This window comes from Lynx canadensis, chromosome B1 (genome assembly GCF_007474595.2).
Source record: "Lynx canadensis isolate LIC74 chromosome B1, mLynCan4.pri.v2, whole genome shotgun sequence".
Taxonomy (NCBI): Eukaryota; Metazoa; Chordata; class Mammalia; order Carnivora; family Felidae; genus Lynx; species Lynx canadensis.
The window spans coordinates 204043020-204056802 of NC_044306.2; the positions used below are offsets into that span (position 1 = coordinate 204043020).

Genomic DNA, 13783 nt, shown 5'->3' on the forward strand with positions numbered 1-13783 from the left:
AGGCAAATTTACATTGAGCCTTTCAGAGTAAGAGAAGGGAAGAGCAAACAAAGTGCTTAGGACAGGGTATTCTAAAAGCCCCCTCAAGTGATGGCCTTCTCTACCCCGTGCAGACTGCAAAAGCTGCCACTGCAGGGCACCGTGTAGGCACACAAGGAATAGATACCTACTGAGTCCTGTCCCTGCGGGCAGCCGGGGGCCTGGTGCAAGCCTGCACGTGCCTGCGGGTTCCATCATGACATCAGCCTCTGGGGGCTGGATGCAGAGCTAATTTGTTCTGATACAGGTGACAATATCTAGGGGGCACAAAGTACTATGGCCAGTTGTATAACTTCTCTTTCCCAACCTCCTGAAACAGTTGCTAGGCTTACGGTATTTCTGGTAATACAGTTCAGAAACAAAGGTTCATAATTACATGAGTAATATGTAACAGCCATTTACTGACAGCCTGCTAGGTACCAGGTACCTTACAATAACTGTGTAAGTTAGTTATGTGGAAACACTTTATTTGGGGGAAACATACCGCTAGTGGGAGCATAAGTTGGTGTAACTTCTAAGAAGCAAAATTTGGGAACAGCTATGGAAGCCAAAGCGCAAATATCCTTGGGCCAGGCAATTCACTCCTCGGAATATCCCTATAAATATACTTCAGAGTGCCCAAAGATGGAGATGCGAGAATACTAACTGAAACATTTTATAACGGCAAGATTCAGAAAACAAACATCAATCAATACGGCAGTGATTAAATGACAGTCTACTTGTAAAATAGGATGCGTGAGACTTAAGGAGAACGAAATAGATTTCTGTGTGCTGACATTGGGCATTCTCTGAGATGTATGAAGGCAGAGCAAGATCAATATCACCAGGTGTAGCTATTTCTAATTTTTTTCTCATACAGTTTATTAAATTTTCTGCAACCTGTTCCTTGTTTGTTTGCTTTAAGCGAGCTCCATGCCCAACGGAGCCTGAACCCATGGCCCCGAGATCAAGTCGCACACTGTACTTACTGAGCCAGCCAGGCACCTCTAAAGGAGGTCTGTGTGCCAACCACCCTTCTGGCTGTGTGATCTCAGGCAAGTTACTTAACAGCTTCCTCATCTTCAAAGCGGGATAACAACAGTACTTCCCACACAGTGCTCAATAAAAAATTACCTGTGGCTACTGCTGTAATTTAACGATTATAGAATCATGACACTACTATAATAGTAACATTAGTAATTTCACTGTTGCTGTTATTAGATGGGCTCCAAAAAAAAAATCCATTTCATACCTACACTTCCCAGCGTCAGGCATTAGGCAGATACGAGAAACCGACCTTCACCATCTGCTCCGTCTCCTCGAGCTCACGGCCTAGCTGTGACACCTAGCCCACGTGGCCTGCCCTGGTCGGTATCTGCCACCGACAGGCAACAAAAAACACCGTGTGGTGAGATGGAGCTCCACTCCCACTGCCCGAACACCTGCTCCCAGACATACAGAGATTGGAGCTCTGATCAAATGGCACCTCCTCAGTCAACTCCGTCCTCCATCTAAAATAGATCCTGCTGCCATCATCCTCTATTTCCCCATGCCTCCAGTCTTCACAGCAGTTACTACTACCTAATGTAACATTCATTCCTTATGTCTCATTCTAGAATAGAAGTTCCCAAGAGGGGGAATGTGTCTGTCCACTGTGCCTATAAAAATACCCAACACGTAAGAGGTGCTCAGTAAGTATATATGAAGAGATGGGACTGATATACAAGTTAACATGGAACAGAAAATGTGCTTGCAAAATAACATTTTTAAAAATTACTGTTGTTATTTTATCCTGGCAGAGAGGGTTCTCAAGGCACTGTTAAAAGATAAGTGTCCTACAGACTCTAGTCCTACTGTATTTAAAATGCCAGCTTTTGGGGCGCCTGGGTGGCTCAGTCGGTTGAGCGACCGACTTCGGCTCAGGTCATGATCTCACAGTTTGTGAGTTCGAGCCCCGCATTGGGCTCTGTGCTGACAGCTTGGAGCCTGGAACCTGCTTCTGATTCTGTGTCTCCCTCTCTCTCTGACCCTCCCCCACTCATGCTCTGTCTCTCTCTGCCTCAGAAATAAATAAACATTAAAAAAAATTTAAAAAAAATAAAATGCCAGCTTTTTCCTATATAGCATAAACTCATTAAAAAAAAAAGCCTTGTCAAAATACACTGAACACTTATAAACTAACAACTGTCAGAAACAACGTACATTAGTCATAACTAATGTACTTTAAAAAGATACTTCTGGGGGCGCCTGGGTGGCGCAGTCGGTTAAGCGTCCGACTTCAGCCAGGTCACGATCTCGCGGTCCGTGAGTTCGAGCCCCGCGTCGGGCTCTGGGCTGATGGCTCAGAGCCTGGAACCTGTTTCCGATTCTGTGTCTCCCTCTCTCTCTGCCCCTCCCCCGTTCATGCTCTGTCTCTCTCTGTCCCAAAAATAAATAAACGTTGGAAAAAAAAAAAAAAAAAAGATACTTCTGGAATAAAGCTCAAAGGGTAAAATGAAGTAAACTTGTTCCCCTTCATTCCTTCCAATTCAAGTTTCCTGCATGTAGGTCAGAATAAGCATTAACTATTAAACAGTTCTGTTAAAATTTAATATTATGCTATGTTAAGATTCCTAACTATTTTAAGGAGACGTGTGATTGCCAGTAAGCACTGACCAAACTAAGGGGGTATTAACATATTTACTGTTACTAACCAAATCTTAGATTCAGTTTTAAAAACCTTAAAAAATAGGGAATTCAAAAAAGGACATCCCTTCCACTTGCCAAAATAGCTTCGCAAAGTGTGGAGGAAAATAAAAACAAAACGACATGTAGGATATCACAAGTTCACAAGTAAGTAGGTATTTTTTAGTGAATTTAGATTCTCAAGAAGGCTATGAACTTAACCTATATAAAAAGAAAAAGAAAATGTTGTAATTCACCAATTTTCCACCGAGAAAAATTTTAAAGTCCTGCTGCTGACATAACAGAACAATCTTCAAGAATATTTATAGGAAAAAATAACTCTTCATAACACAACAATGTAAAATTTACAATGCCTGGTATCTAATAAAAAATTACCCAACAAGCAAAGAACAGGAAAATATAACCCATATTGAGAAAATAATCAAAACTCACCCAGAACTGAAAGATAAGTTAAAATTAGCAGACAAGATCATTAAAACAGTTGGTAAAACTATATTCTGTATTTTCAAAATCTTAAGTAGAGAATTGGAAGATATAAAAATACAAATAAGGGCACCTGGGTGGCTCAGCCGGTTGAGCATCCGACTCGATTTCGGCTCAGGTCAAGATCTCACAGTTGTGGGATTGAGTGCCTCGTCAGGTTCTACACTGAGCATGGAGTCTGCTTGGGATACTCTCCCTCTCTCTCTCTCTGTCTCTCTGCTCCTCCCCTGCTCGTGCTCGCTCGCTCTCTCTCTCTCTCTCTCTCTCTCTCTCTCAAATAAACTTAAAAATTTTTTAATAATAGATAAAATAAAATAAAAAATTAAAATGATGCAAATAGAACTTTTTAATTTAATGTTACTTATTTTTGAGAGAGAGACAGAGACAGAGCACGAGCAGGGGAGGGGCAGAGAGAGTGGTAGACACAGAATCTGAAGCAGGCTCCAGGCTCCGGGCTGCCAGCACAGAGTTTAAAGTGGGGCTCGAACTCACAAACTGTGAAATCATAACCTGAGCCAAAGTTGGACGATTAACCGACTGAGCCACCCAGGGTCCCATGATACAAACAGAACTTCTAAAGATGAAAGCCACAAGGATCTAGGAGTACTGATTCATAGGGGCACATGTACCCCAATGTTTACAGCAGTGCTATCAACAATAGCCAAATTATGGAAAGAGCCCAAATGTCCATCAAATGATGAATGGATAAAGAAGATGTGGTTCATATATACAATGGACTATTACTTGGCAATGAGAAAGAATGAAATCTTGCAATTTGCAACAATGTGGATGGAACTGGAGGGTATTACACTACGTGAAATAATTCAGTCAGAGAAAGACAGATATCATGTTTTCATTCATATGTAGAATTTGAGAAAGTTAACAGAAGACCATTGGGGAAGGGAACGGAAAAATAAGTTATAAACAGAGAGGGAGGCAAACCATAAAAGACTCTTAAATAAAGAGAACAAACTGAGGGCTGATGGGGGGTGGGGAGGGGAGAGGAGAAAATGGGTGATGGACACCGAGGAGGGCACTAGTCGGGATGAACACTGGGTGTTGTATGTAAGCAATGAATCATGGGAATTTAAGAGGAAGAGCTAAGAGCACACTGTATACACCGTATACATACACTGTATGTTAGCTAACTTGACAATAAATTATATTCAAAATATATATGTACAAAAGTAAAAAATAAAAATAAAGATGAGGGGCGCCTGGGTGGCTCAGTCAGTTGAGCGTCCGACTTCAGCTCAGGTCACGATCTCACGGTTTGGGAGTTCGAGCCCCGCATCGGGCTCTGGGCTGATGGCTCAGAGCCTGGAGCCTGCTTCCGATTCTGTGTCTCCCTCTCTCTCTGCCCCTCCCCCATTCATGCTGTGTCTCTCTCTGTCTCAAAAATAAATAAACATTAAAAAAAAATTAAAAATAAAATAAAAATAAAGATGAAAGCTACAATGCGTAAGATGAAAAATTACATTGAACGAGACTAACGGTGGATTAAACACTGCAGAAGAAAAATTAGTGAATGTGAAGATACAGTAATAAAAACTATCCAAAATGAAACCTACAGAGAAAAGACAATCGAATAAAAGGGCATCACTGAGCTGTGGGATAACTTTTAATGGTGTAACATGCATGGGATTGGAGCCCTCAAAGCAGACAACGTGGAGAAGGAACAGAAAAAAGTGTGAAAAATAATGGCCAAGATTTTCCCAAACGTGATGAACACTACAAACCCAAAGATCCAAGAAAAAAAGCTCAATGTACCCCACAGGCACAAAACCATGTACACAAAGCACATCAAAATACGACTGCTCAAAACCAGTAACAGGGAAAAATTTTTAAAGCAGCCGTAAAAAAGGACATGTCACTTAGGATGACAGCAGATTTCTTGCAGGAAATGTTGCAAGTAAAAACCCAGTGAAGCAATACCTTTTGAAAAAGTAAAAATTAAAAGGGTTGAGCCCAACGGTTTCAAGTTCCAAGTCTTCTGGCTCAAATCTACACACCTCTGTGTAGCAAACTTCTATGGCAATACCACCTTTGAATTGCAAGGATTACATTTTCTTAGATGTAATATACCAAACATCTGCTTTCTTAGCACATACACCCAAAAGGCAGGAGATCAATATTTGTTGGGAGTTCATCTAAGAGAATTTACTGCAACCTGTGGGCCAGGTATAATGCTACCAGTTCACTTACGTTATATCTAATCCCCATAAATATGCCAAATGAAGTAGGAAATAGCTCCTGTTTTACAATACAGGAAACAAGGGGTTAATTTGGCATAGAAAATTACACAGTGAGGTGTAACCAGGTCTTTCTAATTCCAAATAGCTCTTTCTATTGAAGTACAATTGAAATATATTAAAGGGAAAACGTAAAATACAAAAGTTCATTCTGGAACACAGATAGAATAATAAAACGGAGAATTCTATTCAAAGAAAGTAAAGCAGATTTCTTCATGAAAACAAACAACAGTCTTTTTTCCACTTATTATAACGAACAGGCCCCCAACAACTGCCCTATGCCCAATACGACATGGTATTTCAGAACAGTGTTTCTCATACACAGTTCCTTAATGGATGCAACAAAACACAGGCCACTAGCAGACAAAACAATTTGGTTCAGGAGAGAGGTCTAGTTCGATCCAATGATAAAACTTAGACCCTGGCCAGAAATCAGCAAGTCATGATTCCCCCCCCACCCCTGACCCAGCCAGATGTTTTTATAAGGGCCACAAGTTAAGATTAATATTTAAAGGTTGAAAAAATGATATTAAACATAAATAATAACAGATGATAGACATGCAAATCAATTCAGATTTCAGCATCCATAAAGAAGGTTTTATTGGAACAGTCATGCACATTCATTTGCATATTGCCTGTGGCTGCTTCCTGCAACAACAGCAGAGCTCAATAGTTGCAACAGAGACCCTACAACTCTCAAAGCCTGAAATACCTATTATCTGGCCCTTTACAGAGAATTTGCCACTGCTTTAAGGGAACAAGATGACCCACACCACTTTTAACAATCTGCCATGAACGTTACTCCTCACAACTTAGCTTTTAAAAAATAACTGAAGATCGCTAACGCAACAACTATTTCTTGAGGACCTACTCTGTGCCAGGCATTGTGGACTCAAAGACAGCAGTAGTGAGGCACAGCCCTTGCTCTCACGGGGAAGACCAGGACCAACAGTTATAATCAGCTGCCTACAGTGTCAGCACTGAGTATACAGAAGGAAGGCAGCACAGCCTGGTGGTTAAGAGCATCGTCTGTGGACTCAGGCACCCTTGGTCTGAATCCCAGCTCCACCACCTAACTGTCTGACCTTGGCAATCATCTACACTCCCTTAGTGTTTTCATAGATAATCTCATGAGCACTGAACAGGATTGTTGTAAGGATTAAATGAGCTATTACATAAAAGCACAACGCCTGGCCTATAGCAGGTACTTAAAAAGATGAAAATTCTAGTTTACAAACTCAATTTTAGAAATTCTGTCTTGCTAATTGAAAGCATATCCCTGGTTTTCAACAATCATTTAAACAGAGAGAAGGACAAACCTCAGCAGAAAATCCAGAGGCACTTCACATGACACACACACCCAATGTGGAAGAAACACCACCTGCACAGAATGGTCGTCTTGGGCCCACTCAACACTCACTGAAAGGGGGACCACTGTTCTGGGGAATACATCTGAATCACCTGGTCCAAGGTTGGAGTTCAGCAGGTCTAGATGGGATTCCTGCATGTGTGTTTAAACCACAGCCATAAAACATGGTAACAAAAAATTTAATCTTAAGAAACTTCCCATTTCTCCTTCACAGAATGGTATTTTCCCTTTACCCACCGTACCCAGCTCTCAAGGGTGAGTTTAAACTCTACCTTCTTTATGTAGCCTTCCCTGAAGCTTTACGACCTTATGTTTTTAGCTATCATTGTCTTAAGAGTGTGACTTAATTTCCCAAAGACTTAAAGAGACTGAATCTTAAATCACTCATTCCACAAATATTTACTGGGCACCTACTGTGTGCCTGGTTACCATGCTCAGAGCACTGTGGGAAGCAAAACCAAGGTGCTGTAAGAGATAAAACTGGAGATATATATGGGAAGAGGCCAAGCCTTGAAAGCCGGGTCCAGGAGCTCTGGATTTACGGACCAGGCAGAATTGATGAAAAGCTCTAAGAAATGAGGTGTCATGGTCTAGTCTGTGACTCAGAACTCGTTCTAGCAAAAACACAAAGGGGCCAGCTTAAACAGCAAATAAATATGCTCTCTGCCTTCATAAAGTATGCTTGCTACGGGAAAAAAAAAAAACATGAGTAAATAAACAAATCATTAAAATTGAAGGACACAAGAAATGTCTGAGTTAGTAACAGGGGAAACCTACTTGAAAGAGGGAGGCAGGATAGGGAGAGTCTCTTTAAGGGACTTTTATGCAGGGGACTAAAAGAGAAGGAGCTGGCCATGCAGAGTGGTATGAAAGTGTTCACTCTAAGCAAAGAGATCAATGTGCGATTCCCTAAATGGGAAGAGCAGGCCTCCAGGAAAATCACTGTAAATGCAGGATAAATGCGCAAGCAGAAGAATGACAGAAAGTGAGCTCGGAGATCATGTTAAGAAATCTGGATTATGTCGTTAAATATAAATGGGAAGTCACTGGGTTTTTGTCTGTAAGATGACTTATTTTATTCTGAGTACATAATCCAACTACATGAACTAAAACATATATCCAAAGATATATAAACTTATCCCATCAAGAGTAATTCTCCCTCCCATGCCATCCCTCAGCCACAGTTCCCTGTCCCTAAAGGCAACCACTTTTATCAATCTTTGAAAGGTTGCAAGCAAGACAGACCACGATCTAATTTATATTACATGAATAAATCACCCTGGCTGAAATGTGGAAAATGGGTAGGAAGGATGCAGGGAAACCAGCCGGAGGCTGCTGTGCTGGTCCAAGGGAGATGTGACGGCTGCTGGGCCCCAGGTGGTGATAGCAGAGATGGGACAGGACTGGTTCAGAATGCATGATGGAAGCATAATTGACAAAACTGATGTTAGCAAAAGAGCATTAATAACTACAGCTATAGGAACTGTTTTTCACCCCCTTAAAATCTATAGGCCTAATATTTTAGACTTTAAAGCTTAAATATCTCAGAGTTCAGGGAACATGTATGTAGATAATAGGTGAGAGAACAATAGGTAAGACCAGAAACACAGATTACTACAATGTAATGTTAACAAATCAATTAATAATGGACTCGTGTGTCAATATGAGTTAGATGATTCTCTCAGAAATGGACTTTGCAAAAAACCAACATAAAACAGTACTGCTGTAATTGAGGAGCTGAAATGGCAGCTATTAAAAAGAAAAAGAAAAATACAAAACTGAAGTCTTTAATATCTGTAGCTGTCAACCACCAAAGAAAGACTAAAGTCTAGTCAACTGAATTTCTGAGTATGAAATCAAACCTATGAGAAGTATTTCCTTCCAATCTGATAATTTAAAATGTACCAGAGAATTCTCATTAACTCATAGTATAAGGGGGAAAAAGCCATTAATGGATAAGATTTTTAAGTTAAGTATTCATTAAAAAGCACTCATGTGGTATATCTGCATAATGGAGTATTATTCAGTCTTCAAAAGGAAAGACATCTTGCCACCTGCCACCAAATGGATGAACCTGAAGGACATTATGCTGAGTGAAGTCAGCCAGTCACAAAAGGACAAATACTGCATGATTCCACTTATACGAGGTATCTAGAGTAGATAAAATCATAGAGACAGAAAGAACAGAAGATGGGCTGAGGGCAAGGGAGAAGGTGGGGATATTGACTTATGGGCACAGAGTTCTAGTTTTACAAGATGAATGAGGTCTAGGATGGATGGTAGTGATGGCTGTACAACAACACGAATGTATATACCAGAAACTGTACATTTACAAATGGTTAAGATGGTAAATTTTATGTTATATGTATTTCACCACAACTAAAAGAGGCCTTTTAAAGCACCATGAGATAATGTGTATATATTACTATCCATCTAATAAAGAGGAGGTATGAATATAACCATAAAATTAAAATGTACAAAGGTTATCTATAGGGAAGAGAGGATAGGTGAAAATGAAGGGACAAAAAGAAGCTTCTTTGCCTATACCTTGTTTCATACGTTTGATTTTGAAAGACTTTTAATATTTTATGTCATTATAAAATAAAATTTTTAAAAAGCAATCCCTAAATATTGAAAGAAAAAAAAAAAAAAACTATGCACCGAGTAGTAACAAAATCAGAGTAACTATTCTAAGCAACTTTTTTAAGTTTACTTATTTGTTGGGGGGAGGGGGAAAGGGCAGAGAGAGAGGAAGAGAGAGGATCCCAAGCAGGCTCCACACAGTCAGCGCAGAGCCCAATGTGGGGCCTGAACCCACGAACCCATGAGATCATGACCTGAGCTGAAACCAAAAGTCAAATGCTCACCCAACTGAGCCCCCCGGGCACCCCTTTAAGTGACTTTAAAACACAGTAATTTGACTTTATATCCCTCACAGGGATGCAAAACAACTCAAATTTTATTAGTCGATAGCAGTTTTAGTATTCTTCTTCTGAGACTCAGATGTGTATGGTGTGGGATGAAACAGTGAGTAGTTCAAATCAAGCTGTTTCTCTTGGAAGAAAAAAAGATACAGGTGTAAGATCCAGAAGGTTAAGTAGGTCTCTGTACAGTAACCTGTGATCTGTGCACTGAAAAGACCTAAAAACAGTGACCCAACCCAATAGCACAGAACTACCCCAGGACACAGACTGTCATTCCTAAACACTGTTTTTCATTAAAAGAAACCAAGGCCCCTTGAAAAAAATGGATGATTCCAGGGCTTGGGAAAGAAATGTACAAGATGAGCCTGGTGGGGTGTGTCACACTAGAATGAAGATCAAAGACTTGAGAGTCCTGTTTAAAGGATTTAGGAGCCAAACTGAATAGATTCCTATTGGACAAAGATTAGACAATCTCAGCATCAATAAAGACAATGTCTACAATGGATTGAACCATATCAAATATCAAGTATCGGTGAGTGACACCGATGACACACCATTGACACCGGTGACAATGACACAAGCATGCACAATTCACTGGCAACTTTTAGAGGATTCCAACTCATTTTGAGAACTAGTAAATAATGGAGAGGAATTAAGCATTTATCCTACTCTTCCCAAAAGAGCTAAAATTCAGGGTAACCAAATTACAGAGGAAACATTTCTCTTTATAGAAGCATTCCAGTTAATAAATGATGAAATTATAGGATTAAAATAACATTTTCCAAAGCCTAATAAAATAATGACTCCAGGCATTGAGCATCGAGGGTTGCTAACAAGACCACTAATCATAATCTGCCTACTAACCTACTGAAGTCTTTTTTGCCAAAAATAAATCCTGAATCTGATCACACCTTTTGATTTACCTACCGGTTTACAATCAATTCTGTGTAGTTAAACTACAATACAGAATAAAATCCAGACTGGATATAACTCCCCAGGACAAACCACTCGCTGAGTTTCATCAAATAAATTACAAAAGAAGACAAAAGATGGAGGGGGAATCTATAAATTAAAACAAGTCACAATGTATAAATAGCATTTGGATCCTCATTAAAACTGTTATTAAAAAACTGTAAGACAAGAAAATTTTAACATTGGTTGGGTATGTGAAGGTGGATGAGAAATTATTCATGTTCTGTGATGGTGGTACTTAGGTTTATCTTTTTTAAAAAGATATGTAAATACACATACTGAAATATTTAAGTTAAAATGACACGAAATCTGGGTCTGAGGGGATACAGATAAAGACTGGCTAGGGGCACCCGGGTGGCTCAGTCAGTTCAGCGTCCAACTCTGGATCTCAGCTCAGGTCATGACCTCATGGTTTGTGAGATGGAGCCCCGCCTGGCATTGGGCTCTGCACTGACAGCTCAGAGCCTGCTTGGGATTCTCCCTCCCTCACTTGTGCTCTCTCTAAAAAGACTGGGGTGCCTGGGTGCCTCGGTTGGTTAAGCATCCAACTCTTGATTTCGACTCAGGTCATGATCTCACGGTTCAAGAGATCCTGCATCGGGTTCCATGCTGACAGTATGGAGCCTGCTTGGGATCCTCTCTCTCTCTCTCTCTCTCTCTCTCTGCCCCTCCCTCCCTCTCTCAAAAAATAATAAACTTAAAAAAAAATAAAAAGACTGGCTATTAACACCTGTTTAAGTTGGATAAGGGTAAGCAGGGAATTACTACACCATTCTCTCTACACATGCATGAGAACAATTAAAGATGTAAAATAAATAAGTCAATTTACACTTTAAGTTTCATATAATAAAAACATCTTTCTTATTAATTGTCAAACCGTTAAAAATTGAGTCAATCAAGGTAAATTTTAACACTGGTCGGATATGTGTTTTTTTAACAATATTTTTTAAAGTATCTTTTAAGGCACTTCGGTATTTACTCTTCTGACAATACAGCGACTACTTGAAAGAACTAACTGGGAGCTATTATCTGCAGAAACAGCCTTTATGGTAAAGTCTGCAACACAAAGCTGAACACCAAACATAACCTTATCAGTACCAGATAATGCCAAAGAGTTAAAGGAGAAAACGGCCGGCTGTACAAATTAACTTTCAGAGAGAAAACTATCCCACCTTTTGGAAACTGGGTAGAATTTACATTCAGGGCATGCAGTGAGCCTCTGTGACTGAAATCTAAACATACCGACAAGCAGTAAAGACAAACCATACCAGCTGCCCTGCTGCAAACCACATCAAAACTCTGAAAAGCAGTTCTGACTGCCAAAACCATACACTTCCTTTAAAAACACCTTTACGGGGGCACCTGGGCGGCTCAGTTAAGCATCAGACTCTCGGTTCCAAGCTCAAGTCATGATCTTACAGTCCACGAGTTCAAGCTCGGCATCCGGCTCCGCGCTGACAGTGCAGAGTCCGCTTGGGATTCTCTCTCTCTCTGCCCCTCCCCTGCTTGCTCTTTCTCTCTCAAAAATAAATAAATAAACTTAAAAAAAAAAAAAAAAAGCCTTTACTCTTCTAGCTTCCCCCACAGTCAGATTGGAGGAATGTATTAAAATTTTGGATTTTAAGAAATAACTTCTACATTGCTAGCATCGGCCCATTAATTGAAGGCTGAATTTTACAATCTCACAGTCAGATTGGAGGAATGTATTAAAATTTTGGATTTTAAAAAATAACTTCTACATTGCTAGCATCGGCCCATTAATTGAAGGCTGAATTTTACAATCTCACCGTCAGATTGGAGGAATGTATTAAAATTTTGGATTTTAAAAAATAACTTCTACATTGCTAGCATCGGCCCATTAATTGAAGGCTGAATTTTACAATCTCACCCTGATACAATTCACGCTCCTGGCCAGATACGCCCTCCCCGCTCTGGTGCCTGAACTCTTACTCCTCCACACGCACTCGCTTTCACTGGAGGCCTCTATTGTGGTTTTGCAAAGGAGACAGAGTGGACCGAGCCTATTTCTAATCCCCATTAAGATTTCAACGCGTTTTTCACACATATAAAAAAAAAAAAATCTTTCCGTAATAACTTACCAGCAATACATGCAGCTATTACACGTGTTTTTATCCTTAGGAATTTAACAGTTGCCTTATGTCATTTAGGCATAAAATTATATGATCACACCACCAGCAGTTTCCGGTTAACCAAAATATTTATTTCAAGGTAGATGTGCAAGAGTTGAACACAAATCACCTACAAAATACCCTGAGCCGTAATTGCAAGGGTACAAACGTTATCGTTAAAGGCAGAAGCCCTCTGCAACCTCCCCAGAACAAACGAAAACCAAGCACAGAGAGGGAGGAAGATGACCGCCAGCCCCTCAGTAACTCCCATCTGCAGGCAGGTTGGGCTGGCACACCCCGTCGTCTGTGAAAACACCAGAGCCCACAGGCAGCACCGGATGCTCGCGACCGTGCCCAAGCCCCGAGCCGTCGGCGCTGCAGGCCACAGACGGGGCCGTCGCGAGCACCCGCCGACCCAGCGCCGGGTCCCGCGCCTCCTCTTCCTCGCGGACCCCCGACGCCCACCAACCAGCCCACGGCGAGCTCCCGGGGCGCTCCCACGGAGCAGTCCGAGTGGCCAGGGATGTGCAGAGCGCCGTCCCCTCCGCACCCGGTCACCGCTGACGACCGCACCGCGGGGACCCCTCCCAGCGCGCCCCGGCGCCCGACTGGAGACCCGCCAACGCCCCGCCCGGCGCAGCCCCCCACACTCCGCGGAGGCCCCCGCGGGCCGCCCGCCTCCACCGGGCCTCCCGCGCCGCAGGCCCCGCGGCCCGGCCTGCAGCTCCCGGGCCCCTCCGCCGCGCTCTGGGCCCCGCCGCCGCCCCTGCGAGCGGGCCTCACCTCAGGGGCGAATCGCAGGCAGCGCACCGGCTCCCAGGTCCGAGTGCGGCCGCCGCTCGTCGGCTCCGGCTCGGGCTGGGGCTCGGGCTGGGGCTCGAGCTCCGCCCCCTATCCGCCGCGCTCACCCCAGCCCGCAGCTCCGGCCGGCCCGGCCTCTCCGCCCCCTCA

At 42.1% G+C, this 13783-nt stretch overlaps 1 protein-coding gene across 10 annotated transcripts in view; it reads right to left on the reverse strand.

Annotated features, from left to right (window-relative positions):
• The window catches only part of ADD1 (adducin 1), an 86983-nt gene extending 73200 nt beyond the window's left edge, over positions 1-13783 (reverse strand). For 5 of the 10 annotated variants that reach the window (XM_030314323.1, XM_030314322.1, XM_030314327.1 and 2 more), the window contains exon 1: positions 13616-13781. The gene's annotated coding sequence lies outside the window, so the exon portion shown is untranslated. Of the gene's footprint in view, positions 1-13615 lie in introns of all 10 variants that reach the window. The other 5 variants (XM_030314320.1, XM_030314321.1, XM_030314325.1 and 2 more) reach the window with 2 other exon arrangements.